The 17,039-nt window shown below is 42.6% G+C and overlaps 1 long non-coding RNA gene across 3 annotated transcripts; it reads left to right on the forward strand.

Moving 5' to 3' along the window:
* The first annotated feature begins 1,862 nt into the window (after positions 1-1,862).
* LOC117126552 lies at positions 1,863-16,507 on the forward strand. Of its 3 annotated transcripts, none has more exons than XR_004449163.1 (7): positions 1,863-2,519; positions 2,835-2,890; positions 3,452-4,993; positions 5,309-5,364; positions 5,927-10,499; positions 10,815-10,870; positions 11,433-11,662. It is a non-coding gene; the product is annotated as an uncharacterized LOC117126552 (long non-coding RNA). The 3 variants fall into 3 exon arrangements; XR_004449164.1 differs by lacking the exons at positions 1,863-2,519; positions 11,433-11,662 and adding exons at positions 15,564-15,619; positions 16,182-16,507 and having other exon boundaries at positions 2,526-2,890; XR_004449162.1 differs by lacking the exon at positions 1,863-2,519 and having other exon boundaries at positions 2,526-2,890.
* Positions 16,508-17,039: the final 532 nt, after the last annotated feature.

The following is a 17,039-nucleotide window of genomic DNA, read 5'->3' on the forward strand; positions in this document are numbered from 1 at the left end:
CAGAACTTAAATGACAATTTCAATGGTAAATAAATTTAGGACTTTATTTTAATAGAGTAGATGATTCCCAATACTTTTATACAATACTAGTATTCTACCACGTATTGCATATGGGGAAAAAATGATGAATTTATTATGTTAAAATAGGGGAACATTATGTTTTGTAGCCAAACTTATTGACGGATTCATGGTAAATATTCAGTGAATTGCAATACTTGTCGACAACAAATATATATACCTGAGATCTATTAGTATAAAAAAATCAAACATCATATAATTTTCCAAGTTTAAAAATAGTTCTCATGACCAAATATACAATTTTGAAGATAAATATTTCCAACTCAAATGATAATATTCCAAATTTTACAAAAGATAAAATGATAGATGGAATTTAATTTTAGAAGATTAGATTTAAAATATAGATTTAGTTATGTTTTTATATAGATATATTAGTTTTGAAGTTAGTGTTTGTGATATATAAAATGTTGGAAGTACGAGATTTAGGGTTTTGTAAAATCTTTGAGACGAAATTTTGAAAATATTAAATTTGTAAAGTGTATCTTTAAGATTTGGTGTTTAACATTGAAAATATTAGATTTAGTATTTAGATTTATGATTTGGGGGATAGGGTTTATGTATAGATATTAGGGTTTGGAGTATATTGTTTGAGGTTTAGATTCAAAATTTGAGATAAGATTTTTAAAATGATTAAATTTTGAATTTAGGTTTAAGATTTGAGCCTATAGTATGAAAATATTAGAGTTTTAATGTGTATATCTAATCTATTAAAAGTGAAGTACAATTAATACTTAACCCTTAGTTTTTCCTAATATTTACTATGGAATGCCATTGGGTTTAAACTTTAAACACTATCATTTTATAACTTGGATTGCTAATCCTGCCTAATAAATTTACGTGTACTTAAACTTAAATAACAAAACTGAGTGAACCTAAAATCGTGTGATTTGTTAACGATAATACTTCAGTTTAATTGGGTCTGCAAAAATAAAAACAAAGGCTCCTTGGCACTCCTATATTAACTATAAAATCATCTAAACTATTAAAACAGAACTACAAATAAAACTTAACCCTGAATTTTCCTAAATAATTACAATCTAATGCCACTGGTCTAAAAAAACTGTCGTCTTAAAATTTTCCTAAACAACCCTAAATTGACGTCGTCATTCTCCAGAAAATTAGCCGTCGTCTCAGACCTTTGAATAGCCATGAATATTGATAAGGAAGAGCAACCATCAGTGGAGATGATGACTCGAGTAACGTCTTCGATCTCACTAGCTGACATCTCCACCGATTCTAGGGGAACCTCAAGAGATTCCAACGTAGGTGTAATCACCGCCGAACAGATTCTAAAGGAAGTTCCAGAGATTCACGAGGCCCACATCTTTCCGGCTAATCAGAAAATTATCTGTTCTTTTGAGCTTTATATTTTCCGAATACAATATGACTACATAAGCAATTTGACAACCAGATTCAGCTGCCATATTTTAGGATCAAATTGACTGAGCTTTCCAACTTAATGGTAAGACATAGAGGTTTCTTTGGACAACTTCCCATATTTTCTAAGGTCTGGCTGTTATATTCTGTTAAAGATTTTTTCCATATATCTGCACTTTGATAGTTTGATGATTTATAACCAAATTGTTATGAAAAGGATGTTTCGATAGTAACGATGTATGTGCATATAAAGGGTGGAAGTACGTTTGCTAAGTCTGCATCAGACTTGTGTACTACGTGTCCCTATACTTTGCTCTCTATACCAGCATGTATGAGGCTTTACCATAAGTGTTTCTTGATGTTTTCATTCCTCTTAGCAAGAGTACATACATATATATGAGTTATGAGGTCTGAGATGCATATTTTTGTAACGACCCGATCCCGGTTTTGGAGTTTGTTAGCCAGCTAAGTCATATGCATTTACCTGTAAGACAATTATTTGCCTATAAATACCTACCTCTACATTGATTTCTCCTTTTGCAACAAGAAAATAAAACTCAGAAGTTAGAGAGAAGAAGAAATGAGAGAGAGAGAGAGAGAGAGAGTGAGAGAAAGAAAGATAAAAACCAATGCATGTTGCCACCAGAGATCGCCGGAACCACCACACGCCAGCACATCGCCAAGCTCGTCATCACCATCAACCGCAGCTTAGAATCGCCGGAAACCGCCGCCTCTTAAGCTTTGTTTTCGTCCGTTCAGTAAATCAGCTATATCTCCATAACCGTTGAGAATCTCTCGCATGCAAGACCATCATCGTGTTCCTCTCGTCGAGACGAAGCCGTAGACACCGACCACGCCGCAATCGGAGTTCAGACGAAGCCGTACGCGCCTCCAAAAGTTACGCCGACTGCGCGCGTTTCTTCCACGCGCCGCCGCCGGATATCGCCTCCGCCGTCTTCCGCCACCGTCCTCCGCCGCATCTCCGCCGCTGCCAGAAGTCGCCTCCGCCGCAGCTCCGCCGCCGCCGGGAATCGCCTCCGCCGTCGCCGCCAACAAACTTTCCGGTAAGACGCCGCCGCCCTCCGCCGTCGCGGCCGGTGACCGACACCGGTGACTCGCCGGTGACTCGGTCAACTCGGCCGAGTCAGCTCAGCGAGTCAAGTCGGTTGACTCGGTAAACCGGTTGGTTGACTGGTTTGACCGGTTTAAATTAATTTCGTTCGGTTAAAGTAAACCGGCCGGTTATGTCAAATCGATTTCTGGTCAAGAGTTGACCGGATTGACCTTTGACCAGCGAGTTGACTTTTTCGCAAACCTTGACCAGTCCCGTTTTTAACCGTTCGAAAGGCGTCTGACTCAGAATTTCGATCTGATTTCAGATATGGAGTCTATTTGAGCAGCTGGAGTTCATAAACACTATTTTTCTATTGCTAAGGTGAGGGTCTATTCCCGAACTCCTCTTACACGGCTTAGGACCTCGAATAAGTATAATTTATTTCTAATGTGTTCCGTCTGCTTGAAATCGAGTCTGTCATTGCTTGTTTAGTTATTAGGTTCTTTGCATAAACCGGAACTAGGGGGCTAGATGATTCAATATTGATTGCTTCACTTAATGTAAATTCTTAGCTAGGATTATTTTAGTGTGGAGACGGATACAGAGACGGACTTCTGTATGCCGGATTGTATGAGGTTATGGCCAACTATAGTCGACCGGTTGAGCTGTAGCCTGGAAGTGTCGATAAATCGTCCACGGGCGGTGTCCGAGCACTATCTCGAGTTGTGTTGTTTGGCCTGTTAGTGGGCGGCGAGTGTGCACCTCGCTAGGACCATTGTTTGTTGCTTGGGTACTTTAGGTACCGTGTTTGACATGCATTAGAATTAATTTATATTTATTCGGAGTGCTATGTCCGGGTCCATGGACTTCGGGGTAGCATCCCCCATACCTCACTGGGCGATTCACCTATCGCTCACCCCTCACTCTTCCCTTTTTTTTCAGGTGAGACAAATAAGTATGTGATATTTGGACGGACTTGGTGCTACTGGACTTTTCTTTCGGATTTTATTTGGGCTTGGGTGAGCGTTATTGGGTTTATGGGCTTTTATATTATGGGATATTGTTGGTGGCCCATCGTCCTTAGTGAGAAGGAGACGGATGTCACATTGTTGTATGATGACGCGTCGGGGGTGACACGCTGTCCTCCAGATAGGAGGTGACGGGTGTCGCAATTTTGGTATCAGAGCCAGGTTCCATCCCGGTTCCGTCCGGGATGGCGGTCAGGGGATTCGGTTTTCATCGGTTTTCAACGTTCTTTTTGTTTTTTTTAAAAAAATATTTATTAATATATTTCGAAATTCTTTTAGCACCATTCTGTCCATTAATTACTAACTCAAATGTCTCTTTCTATGACGATGAGTAAAATCATCGTCATTCGTCCTTCGACTAACAGGGTTCTCGCCAGATGTTCAGCAGTTGGGCGATGTTTAAGTTCTTCAGTTTTCTCAAGAGTTATCAGTTTCTTCGGTCATGATTTCGAGGTTATCCAGGAGTGGATATGTGACGTTTCTGCCACCAGCCCACTTCAAGCAATCGTTCCACGAGTTTTGTTACTGGAGATTATGTGATGTGAGGTATGAGCCATTGGTTGGCATGTGTACGAGTATATTATCTATTTTGGAGGTATATTTGTCTTGTGAACTCGTGGAGATCGCTTTTGAATTGGGATGTGCCGGTTCGGATAGCTGACATATGACATTGGGAGCTATTTATATTCATGGTGTCGCACCAGTTATGCTTGGTGGAGTCGAGTTATCTGGAGCCCCTCAGAGAGATGGAGCAGAGTTTTATGATGTTATTGTTTTTTTTGGGATGGATTGGTTGTCACGACATCGAGTAGTGTTGGTGTAACGACCCGATCCCGGTTTTGGAGTTTGTTAGCCAGCTAAGTCATATGCATTTACCTGTAAGACAATTATTTGCCTATAAATACCTACCTCTACATTGATTTCTCCTTTTGCAACAAGAAAATAAAACTCAGAAGTTAGAGAGAAGAAGAAATGAGAGAGAGAGAGAGAGAGAGAGTGAGAGAAAGAAAGATAAAAACCAATGCATGTTGCCACCAGAGATCGCCGGAACCACCACACGCCAGCACATCGCCAAGCTCGTCATCACCATCAACCGCAGCTTAGAATCGCCGGAAACCGCCGCCTCTTAAGCTTTGTTTTCGTCCGTTCAGTAAATCAGCTATATCTCCATAACCGTTGAGAATCTCTCGCATGCAAGACCATCATCGTGTTCCTCTCGTCGAGACGAAGCCGTAGACACCGACCACGCCGCAATCGGAGTTCAGACGAAGCCGTACGCGCCTCCAAAAGTTACGCCGACTGCGCGCGTTTCTTCCACGCGCCGCCGCCGGATAACGCCTCCGCCGTCGTCCGCCACCGTCCTCCGCCGCATCTCCGCCGCTGCCAGAAGTCGCCTCCGCCGCAGCTCCGCCGCCGCCGGGAATCGCCTCCGCCGTCGCCGCCAACAAACTTTCCGGTAAGACGCCGCCGCCCTCCGCCGTCGCGGCCGGTGACCGACACCGGTGACTCGCCGGTGACTCGGTCAACTCGGCCGAGTCAGCTCAGCGAGTCAAGTCGGTTGACTCGGTAAACCGGTTGGTTGACTGGTTTGACCGGTTTAAATTAATTTCGTTCGGTTAAAGTAAACCGGCCGGTTATGTCAAATCGATTTCTGGTCAAGAGTTGACCGGATTGACCTTTGACCAGCGAGTTGACTTTTTCGCAAACCTTGACCAGTCCCGTTTTTAACCGTTCGAAAGGCGTCTGACTCAGAATTTCGATCTGATTTCAGATATGGAGTCTATTTGAGCAGCTGGAGTTCATAAACACTATTTTTCTATTGCTAAGGTGAGGGTCTATTCCCGAACTCCTCTTACACGGCTTAGGACCTCGAATAAGTATAATTTATTTCTAATGTGTTCCGTCTGCTTGAAATCGAGTCTGTCATTGCTTGTTTAGTTATTAGGTTCTTTGCATAAACCGGAACTAGGGGGCTAGATGATTCAATATTGATTGCTTCACTTAATGTAAATTCTTAGCTAGGATTGTTTTAGTGTGGAGACGGATACAGAGACGGACTTCTGTATGCCGGATTGTATGAGGTTATGGCCAACTATAGTCGACCGGTTGAGCTGTAGCCTGGAAGTGTCGATAAATCGTCCACGGGCGGTGTCCGAGCACTATCTCGAGTTGTGTTGTTTGGCCTGTTAGTGGGCGGCGAGTGTGCACCTCGCTAGGACCATTGTTTGTTGCTTGGGTACTTTAGGTACCGTGTTTGACATGCATTAGAATTAATTTATATTTATTCGGAGTGCTATGTCCGGGTCCATGGACTTCGGGGTAGCATCCCCCATACCTCACTGGGCGATTCACCTATCGCTCACCCCTCACTCTTCCCTTTTTTTTTCAGGTGAGACAAATAAGTATGTGATATTTGGACGGACTTGGTGCTACTGGACTTTTCTTTCGGATTTTATTTGGGCTTGGGTGAGCGTTATTGGGTTTATGGGCTTTTATATTATGGGATATTGTTGGTGGCCCGTCGTCCTTAGTGAGAAGGAGACGGATGTCACATTGTTGTATGATGACGCGTCGGTGGTGACACGCTGTCCTCCAGATAGGAGGTGACGGGTGTCGCAATTTTGGTATCAGAGCGGGGTTCCATCCCGGTTCCGTCCGGGATGGCGGTCAGGGGATTCGGTTTTCATCGGTTTTCAACGTTCTTTTTGTTTTTTTTAAAAAAATATTTATTAATATATTTCGAAATTCTTTTAGCACCATTCTGTCCATTAATTACTAACTCAATGTCTCTTTCTATGACGATGTGTAAAATCATCGTCATTCGTCCTTCGACTGTCAGAGTTCTCGCCAGATATTCAGCAGTTGGGTGATGTCCAAGTTCGTCAGTTTTCTCAGGAGTTATCAGTTTCTTCGGTCATGATTTCGAGGTTATCCAGGAGTGGATATGTGACGTTTCTGCCACCAGCCCACTTCAAGCAATCGTTCCACGAGTTTTGTTACTGGAGATTATGTGATGTGAGGTATGAGCCATTGGTTGGCATGTGTACGAGTATATTATCTATTTTGGAGGTATATTTGTCTTGTGAACTCGTGGAGATCGCTTTTGAATTGGGATGCGGCAGCTTGCGTTGTGTGGATGTTGGAGTGTTACACTTGGTATGTTGCCAATTGTGGTAGTGTTGATCGTTCAGAGATGTGCCGGTTCGGATAGCTGACATATGACACTGGGAGCTATTTATATTCATGGTGTCGCACCAGTTATGCTTGGTGGAGTCGAGTTATCTGGAGCCCCTCAGAGAGATGGAGCAGAGTTTTATGATGTTATTGTTTTTTTTTTTTTTTGGGATGGATTGGTTGTCACGACATCGAGTAGTGTTGGATTGCCTGAAGGCACGAGTTTATATTGCTGGAGCAGATGAAATTTTTATTGCATGCATGCTACATACTGAGGAGTTATGGAATATAAGAACAAAGAAATTTTCGGCAACCATTTCGATGGTTAAGGATGATGGACAGCATGAGCTGCAGGATCTTCCGGTTATTGCAGAGTATGAGGATATATTTGTGACCTTTGGAACGGTCACTACAAGACACATGAGACGCTCTTGCGAATTGTTTGGAGCAAACATCAATGGTTTCACGAGTTTCTTATCATCTATCACGAGCAGGGATGACCGAGTTGAGAAAGCAATTGGAGGAACTCTTTGATAAGGGATTTATCAGATTGCTTACATCACCATGGAGAGCATCATTGTTGTTGTAAAGAAGAAAGGTGGGAGTTTCAGATTTTTGTATCGACTACATAGACTTGAACATGGTAACCATCGTATTGATGAGTAGTTATATGAGATTAATGGAGGTTCATCGTTCTCGAAGTTTGTCTTGGCATCAGGATACCATCAGTTTGCTATAGCTGAGGAGTATGTACGGAATGCAGATTTCTGTTATGGATATTATGAGTTCATAGTGATACCATTTGGGTCGACAAAGGCACCGTTGCATTCATGAAGATATGAATGACGTTTTCGTGAACATTTGGATAGGTGTGCGATTGTATTCATCAACGACATCCTGGTTATTTTGGAGTAGAAAGGAGATTTATAAGCATTTCGCGGATTGCGTTGGATAAGCTTGGAGAGCATCAGTTGTTCGCTACGTTGAGGAATTGTAGCTTCTGATAGAGGAATGTTAGATTTTTGGGTAACATGGTTTTGGAAGCAAAATTTTGATAGATCCAAAGAAGATTAATACCGTTCCGGGAAGGTCGAAACTTAAGAGCAATACAGAGATCTACCGTTCTTTTTGGGTTAACAGTGTACTACTAGAAGTTCATCAAGGGTTTCAACGTTATAGTAATGTTGAAGATACAGTCTACATGTAAAGACGTTAAGTGTGGTTGGATAGATTTTTGTTTGAGGAGTTCACTGAATAGAAGCACAACTAATGAAGACACCAATTTTGGTTCTGCAGAGGCTGAGGCTTACTCTGATGTGTCAGATACTGGCTTGGATTTAAATTGAGGTAAGAAGATTAAGTCATTCATATGCATCACGCCAGAGAGGTTGTAGTGGTAATTACGTTATAGTTTTGGAGATCGTAATTGTACGAGAAGGAAGTCCAGATTCTATGGGATCATTAGAGTCTGACATTTATCTACACATTAAAAATTACAATTTGGCAGTGCAGTCGGAATGAGTTTGTAGCAGGCTGCAGTTTGGATATCGCATGCCATCTGGTAAGGACAACCAGGTGACAAATGTCTTGGGTAGGCATATGAGCGACGTATTTGGAACAAAGGAAGGTCAGGAGTTTACTGGGACAGTTGCTAGTCTCAAATTGTGTGTCGTATTGTCAAGGGAAAGACATATTGCCTTGAGGATTGGAGCATGCAGTTTTGCTATGGAAGATACACCATGCGCAGGTTAGCGTTATGGTTTTCGTTGAATAGATCGAGATTGAGAATATTGGAGATCATACAGCTTTGAGCAGGACGTACCTATATCGAAACCGAGTTTGTGTGTTGGACGATAAGCTGTTAAGAAAAGGGATCTTACAGCAAACACATCACTTATGTTACTCTACCCATCGGAAATAATAAGGAGTTCAAAGATATTAAGCGTTACTATCATTGACCTATTATGAAAAGATTGTAGCCACATTGCGTCGCAAGGATATATAAGTCAGCTGGTTTTCCATGAGGATTATATACGGTTCAGGTTATTGTTGAGCATGCTTTTGACAAAGTGGAATGAGACATGGTGATTATGAATATCGTTACTGGATTTTTAAATCACCGTATGTGGAAAGGATGCCATATGGGTAGTCATGGATAGACTTACCGAGTGAATCCATCTCCTAAATAATTTAGAAGGCAGAGAGAGCTGATCAGTTGGTGCAGATTTTCATCAACATGATTTTGAGGTTGCATGAAGCTCTTGTCAACATTGTATCGGATTGGGATTCAAAGTTCACCTCTACATTTTGGATTCATTCAGAAGGCGTTTGGGACAAGCGTTCACAAGAATACAACTTATTATCAACATACAAATGGTCAGAGGACTACTCAGAACTTAAAGGATATATTCAGGGATTGCGTCTTCCAATGGGATGGAAGTTCAGAAAGCATCGACCTCTAATAGAGTTTACCTATATCGACAATTATCATTCAAGCATTGAGATGGACAGTACGAGGCTGTTTATGGTAGGCTTTATCGTATACCACTTTGTTGGACCAAAGTGGGGGAGCGACATGAGTTAAAATTATTAATGGTTCAAGAGATGGAAGAGCAAATGGACATGCTCAAAGATTGGCTTTGGGAAACCAATAGCCGTCAGAAGATTTATGCAGCTAAGCGCCATAAAGATTTGGAGTTACATATAGGTTATTTAGTATACCTGAAAATAAGGACATTTCAGGAGGGATCTAAGACTCAGAAGCTAAAGGAACCAAGGTACATGGGATTGTATCCTTCGAAGGAGCGGATTAGAGCAGTTGCTTGCAGCTGTTTTATTAGCAGTGTATCAGATTTTTACAACGTGGTTCATGTGTCAGCATTGAGAAAAGTTGAAAGAAGACCAGAATTATTTTGCAGCAGACGCCAAATCACCGCAAGAAGATTGTACTCGCCTTGTCAGCTAGTGTAGAATTCAGATCATCAAGCGAAAGCAGTTTAGAGAAAATCGACTGTGTTTGTCAGAGTATGTTGAGAGTGAGATGAGACCTGAGAAAGCGAGCATATTGATTATTCAAGTTCGTTTCAATGATGTTGGGGAATTAACGGACGACTCGAATTCGGGGACGAATTCTTTGTAGTGGGGGAGAATTGTAACGACCCGATCCCGGTTTTGGAGTTTGTTAGCCAGCTAAGTCATATGCATTTACCTGTAAGACAATTATTTGCCTATAAATACCTACCTCTACATTGATTTCTCCTTTTGCAACAAGAAAATAAAACTCAGAAGTTAGAGAGAAGAAGAAATGAGAGAGAGAGAGAGAGAGAGAGTGAGAGAAAGAAAGATAAAAACCAATGCATGTTGCCACCAGAGATCGCCGGAACCACCACACGCCAGCACATCGCCAAGCTCGTCATCACCATCAACCGCAGCTTAGAATCGCCGGAAACCGCCGCCTCTTAAGCTTTGTTTTCGTCCGTTCAGTAAATCAGCTATATCTCCATAACCGTTGAGAATCTCTCGCATGCAAGACCATCATCGTGTTCCTCTCGTCGAGACGAAGCCGTAGACACCGACCACGCCGCAATCGGAGTTCAGACGAAGCCGTACGCGCCTCCAAAAGTTACGCCGACTGCGCGCGTTTCTTCCACGCGCCGCCGCCGGATATCGCCTCCGCCGTCTTCCGCCACCGTCCTCCGCCGCATCTCCGCCGCTGCCAGAAGTCGCCTCCGCCGCAGCTCCGCCGCCGCCGGGAATCGCCTCCGCCGTCGCCGCCAACAAACTTTCCGGTAAGACGCCGCCGCCCTCCGCCGTCGCGGCCGGTGACCGACACCGGTGACTCGCCGGTGACTCGGTCAACTCGGCCGAGTCAGCTCAGCGAGTCAAGTCGGTTGACTCGGTAAACCGGTTGGTTGACTGGTTTGACCGGTTTAAATTAATTTCGTTCGGTTAAAGTAAACCGGCCGGTTATGTCAAATCGATTTCTGGTCAAGAGTTGACCGGATTGACCTTTGACCAGCGAGTTGACTTTTTCGCAAACCTTGACCAGTCCCGTTTTTAACCGTTCGAAAGGCGTCTGACTCAGAATTTCGATCTGATTTCAGATATGGAGTCTATTTGAGCAGCTGGAGTTCATAAACACTATTTTTCTATTGCTAAGGTGAGGGTCTATTCCCGAACTCCTCTTACACGGCTTAGGACCTCGAATAAGTATAATTTATTTCTAATGTGTTCCGTCTGCTTGAAATCGAGTCTGTCATTGCTTGTTTAGTTATTAGGTTCTTTGCATAAACCGGAACTAGGGGGCTAGATGATTCAATATTGATTGCTTCACTTAATGTAAATTCTTAGCTAGGATTGTTTTAGTGTGGAGACGGATACAGAGACGGACTTCTGTATGCCGGATTGTATGAGGTTATGGCCAACTATAGTCGACCGGTTGAGCTGTAGCCTGGAAGTGTCGATAAATCGTCCACGGGCGGTGTCCGAGCACTATCTCGAGTTGTGTTGTTTGGCCTGTTAGTGGGCGGCGAGTGTGCACCTCGCTAGGACCATTGTTTGTTGCTTGGGTACTTTAGGTACCGTGTTTGACATGCATTAGAATTAATTTATATTTATTCGGAGTGCTATGTCCGGGTCCATGGACTTCGGGGTAGCATCCCCCATACCTCACTGGGCGATTCACCTATCGCTCACCCCTCACTCTTCCCTTTTTTTTTCAGGTGAGACAAATAAGTATGTGATATTTGGACGGACTTGGTGCTACTGGACTTTTCTTTCGGATTTTATTTGGGCTTGGGTGAGCGTTATTGGGTTTATGGGCTTTTATATTATGGGATATTGTTGGTGGCCCGTCGTCCTTAGTGAGAAGGAGACGGATGTCACATTGTTGTATGATGACGCGTCGGTGGTGACACGCTGTCCTCCAGATAGGAGGTGACGGGTGTCGCAGTTGGATTGCCTGAAGGCACGAGTTTATATTGCTGGAGCAGATGAAATTTTTATTGCATGCATGCTACATACTGAGGAGTTATGGAATATAAGAACAAAGGAATTTTCGGCAACCATTTCGATGGTTAAGGATGATGGACAGCATGAGCTGCAGGATCTTCCGGTTATTGCAGAGTATGAGGATATATTTGTGACCTTTGGAACGGTCACTACAAGACACATGAGACGCTCTTGCGAATTGTTTGGAGCAAACATCAATGGTTTCACGAGTTTCTTATCATCTATCACGAGCAGGGATGACCGAGTTGAGAAAGCAATTGGAGGAACTCTTTGATAAGGGATTTATCAGATTGCTTACATCACCATGGAGAGCATCATTGTTGTTGTAAAGAAGAAAGGTGGGAGTTTCAGATTTTTGTATCGACTACATAGACTTGAACATGGTAACCATCGTATTGATGAGTAGTTATATGAGATTAATGGAGGTTCATCGTTCTCGAAGTTTGTCTTGGCATCAGGATACCATCAGTTTGCTATAGCTGAGGAGTATGTACGGAATGCAGATTTCTGTTATGGATATTATGAGTTCGTAGTGATACCATTTGGGTCGACAAAGGCACCGTTGCATTCATGAAGATATGAATGACGTTTTCGTGAACATTTGGATAGGTGTGCGATTGTATTCATCAACGACATCCTGGTTATTTTGGAGTAGAAAGGAGATTTATAAGCATTTCGCGGATTGCGTTGGATAAGCTTGGAGAGCATCAGTTGTTCGCTACGTTGAGGAATTGTAGCTTCTGGCAGAGGAATGTTGAATTTTTGGGTAACATGGTTTTGGAAACAAAATTTTGATTGATCCAAAGAAGATTAATACCGTTCCGGGAAGGTCGAAACTTAAGAACACTACAGAGATCTACCGTTCTTTTTGGGTTAACAGTGTACTACTAGAAGTTCATCAAGGGTTTCACCGTTATAGTAATGTTGAAGATACAGTCTACATGTAAAGACGTTAAGTGTGGTTGGATAGATTTTTGTTTGAGGAGTTCACTGAATAGAAGCACAACTAATGGAGACACTAATTTTGGTTCTGCAGAGGCTGAGGCTTACTCTGATGTGTCAGATACTGGCTTGGATTTAAATTGAGGTAAGAAGATTAAGTCATTCATATGCATCACGCCAGAGAGGTTGTAGTGGTAATTACGTTATAGTTTTGGAGATCGTAATTGTACGAGAAGGAAGTCCAGATTCTATGGGATCATTAGAGTCTGACATTTATCTACACATTAAAAATTACAATTTGGCAGTGCAGTCGGAATGAGTTTGTAGCAGGCTGCAATTTGGATATCGCATGCCATCTGGTAAGGACAACCAGGTGACAAATGTCTTGGGTAGGCATATGAGCGACGTATTTGGAACAAAGGAAGGTCAGGAGTTTACTGGGACAGTTGCTAGTCTCAAATTGTGTGTCGTATTGTCAAGGGAAAGACATATTGCCTTGAGGATTGGAGCATGCAGTTTTGCTATGGAAGATACACCATGCGCAGGTTAGCGTTATGGTTTTCGTTGAATAGATCGAGATTGAGAATATTGGAGATCATACAGCTTTGAGCAGGACGTACCTATATCGAAACCGAGTTTGTGTGTTGGACGATAAGCTGTTAAGAAAAGGGATCTTACAGCAAACACATCACTTATGTTACTCTACCCATCGGAAATAATAAGGAGTTCAAAGATATTAAGCGTTACTATCATTGACCTATTATGAAAAGATTGTAGCCACATTGCGTCGCAAGGATATGTAAGTCAGCTGGTTTTCCATGAGGATTATATACGGTTCAGGTTATTGTTGAGCATGCTTTTGACAAAGTGGAATGAGACATGGTGATTATGAATATCGTTACTGGATTTTTAAATCACCGTATGTGGAAAGGATGCCATATGGGTAGTCATGGATAGACTTACCGAGTGAATCCATCTCCTAAATAATTTAGAAGGCAGAGAGAGCTGATCAGTTGGTGCAGATTTTCATCAACATGATTTTGAGGTTGCATGAAGCTCTTGTCAACATTGTATCGGATTGGGATTCAAAGTTCACCTCTACATTTTGGATTCATTCAGAAGGCGTTTGGGACAAGCGTTCACAAGAATACAACTTATTATCAACATACAAATGGTCAGAGGACTACTCAGAACTTAAAGGATATATTCAGGGATTGCGTCTTCCAATGGGATGGAAGTTCAGAAAGCATCGACCTCTAATAGAGTTTACCTATATCGACAATTATCATTCAAGCATTGAGATGGACAGTACGAGGCTGTTTATGGTAGGCTTTATCGTATACCACTTTGTTGGACCAAAGTGGGGGAGCGACATGAGTTAAAATTACTAATGGTTCAAGAGACGGTAGAGCAAATAGATATGCTCAAAAATTGGCTTTGGGAAGCACATAACGTCAGATAATTTATGCAGCTAAGCGCCATAAAGATTTGGAGTTACATATAGGTTATTTAGTATACCTGAAAATAAGGACATTTCAGGAGGGATCTAAGACTCAGAAGCTAAAGGAACCAAGGTACATGGGATTGTATCCTTCGAAGGAGCGGATTAGAGCAGTTGCTTGCAGCTGTTTTATTAGCAGTGTATCAGATTTTTACAACGTGGTTCATGTGTCAGCATTGAGAAAAGTTGAAAGAAGACCAGAATTATTTTGCAGCAGACGCCAAATCACCGCAAGAAGATTGTACTCGCCTTGTCAGCTAGTGTAGAATTCAGATCATCAAGCGAAAGCAGTTTAGAGAAAATCGACTGTGTTTGTCAGAGTATGTTGAGAGTGAGATGAGACCTGAGAAAGCGAGCATATTGATTATTCAAGTTCGTTTCAATGATGTTGGGGAATTAACGGACGACTCGAATTCGGGGACGAATTCTTTGTAGTGGGGGAGAATTGTAACGACCCGATCCCGGTTTTGGAGTTTGTTAGCCAGCTAAGTCATATGCATTTACCTGTAAGACAATTATTTGCCTATAAATACCTACCTCTACATTGATTTCTCCTTTTGCAACAAGAAAATAAAACTCAGAAGTTAGAGAGAAGAAGAAATGAGAGAGAGAGAGAGAGAGAGAGTGAGAGAAAGAAAGATAAAAACCAATGCATGTTGCCACCAGAGATCGCCGGAACCACCACACGCCAGCACATCGCCAAGCTCGTCATCACCATCAACCGCAGCTTAGAATCGCCGGAAACCGCCGCCTCTTAAGCTTTGTTTTCGTCCGTTCAGTAAATCAGCTATATCTCCATAACCGTTGAGAATCTCTCGCATGCAAGACCATCATCGTGTTCCTCTCGTCGAGACGAAGCCGTAGACACCGACCACGCCGCAATCGGAGTTCAGACGAAGCCGTACGCGCCTCCAAAAGTTACGCCGACTGCGCGCGTTTCTTCCACGCGCCGCCGCCGGATATCGCCTCCGCCGTCTTCCGCCACCGTCCTCCGCCGCATCTCCGCCGCTGCCAGAAGTCGCCTCCGCCGCAGCTCCGCCGCCGCCGGGAATCGCCTCCGCCGTCGCCGCCAACAAACTTTCCGGTAAGACGCCGCCGCCCTCCGCCGTCGCGGCCGGTGACCGACACCGGTGACTCGCCGGTGACTCGGTCAACTCGGCCGAGTCAGCTCAGCGAGTCAAGTCGGTTGACTCGGTAAACCGGTTGGTTGACTGGTTTGACCGGTTTAAATTAATTTCGTTCGGTTAAAGTAAACCGGCCGGTTATGTCAAATCGATTTCTGGTCAAGAGTTGACCGGATTGACCTTTGACCAGCGAGTTGACTTTTTCGCAAACCTTGACCAGTCCCGTTTTTAACCGTTCGAAAGGCGTCTGACTCAGAATTTCGATCTGATTTCAGATATGGAGTCTATTTGAGCAGCTGGAGTTCATAAACACTATTTTTCTATTGCTAAGGTGAGGGTCTATTCCCGAACTCCTCTTACACGGCTTAGGACCTCGAATAAGTATAATTTATTTCTAATGTGTTCCGTCTGCTTGAAATCGAGTCTGTCATTGCTTGTTTAGTTATTAGGTTCTTTGCATAAACCGGAACTAGGGGGCTAGATGATTCAATATTGATTGCTTCACTTAATGTAAATTCTTAGCTAGGATTGTTTTTAGTGTGGAGACGGATACAGAGACGGACTTCTGTATGCCGGATTGTATGAGGTTATGGCCAACTATAGTCGACCGGTTGAGCTGTAGCCTGGAAGTGTCGATAAATCGTCCACGGGCGGTGTCCGAGCACTATCTCGAGTTGTGTTGTTTGGCCTGTTAGTGGGCGGCGAGTGTGCACCTCGCTAGGACCATTGTTTGTTGCTTGGGTACTTTAGGTACCGTGTTTGACATGCATTAGAATTAATTTATATTTATTCGGAGTGCTATGTCCGGGTCCATGGACTTCGGGGTAGCATCCCCCATACCTCACTGGGCGATTCACCTATCGCTCACCCCTCACTCTTCCCTTTTTTTTCAGGTGAGACAAATAAGTATGTGATATTTGGACGGACTTGGTGCTACTGGACTTTTCTTTCGGATTTTATTTGGGCTTGGGTGAGCGTTATTGGGTTTATGGGCTTTTATATTATGGGATATTGTTGGTGGCCCATCGTCCTTAGTGAGAAGGAGACGGATGTCACATTGTTGTATGATGACGCGTCGGGGGTGACACGCTGTCCTCCAGATAGGAGGTGACGGGTGTCGCAATTTTGCTAACCCGTTTTACTATATGAATAATTTGTACGGTCTGAGATATATCAAGAAACGTGGGCAAAAACGCTTGCAAAAAGTTTTGAGGCCAAATTGATGATCGTTGACTTTCTTTTGTTGTTTGGGTAGTCTTATTCTCTTTACTTACTCTTTAACGTTGTTTAGTTGTTTAAATATTTCATGTCAAATTGGTAATAAGTGGTATTGCTGGTTTTTGGTCTCAAATAGCTTTAAAGTTATTTTTGTCGCGGTGTCCACTCTGCCATTGTTTTCACGATGAATAGTACGCTTGGTTGTTTACTCTAGAGATATATAGAAAATATGTTAATTAACTGTGTAGAAAATATATGATAACATGTGGCTCAACATTGAGTTCCCAAGCTTTTTCCAAGCAAGAAGTGTCAACAGCAACTTCTAAAACCTACACATTCAAAGCTCATGCATATTGGTTTTTATTATATGATTGTTAACTTTCTTTGTTGTACCACTCCTCATGTGTTACTGAGCAAAAACTTTTATCAATTATATATCTACATATTTTTCTAACCAACCAATATATATTAGGTGTTTTCCTGCACAATATATAGACAAAAAAGTTTTAAAATTTAAGTTAAATTAAAAAATA

The sequence above is a fragment of the Brassica rapa genome, chromosome A07, assembly GCF_000309985.2.
Source record: "Brassica rapa cultivar Chiifu-401-42 chromosome A07, CAAS_Brap_v3.01, whole genome shotgun sequence".
Taxonomy (NCBI): Eukaryota; Viridiplantae; Streptophyta; class Magnoliopsida; order Brassicales; family Brassicaceae; genus Brassica; species Brassica rapa.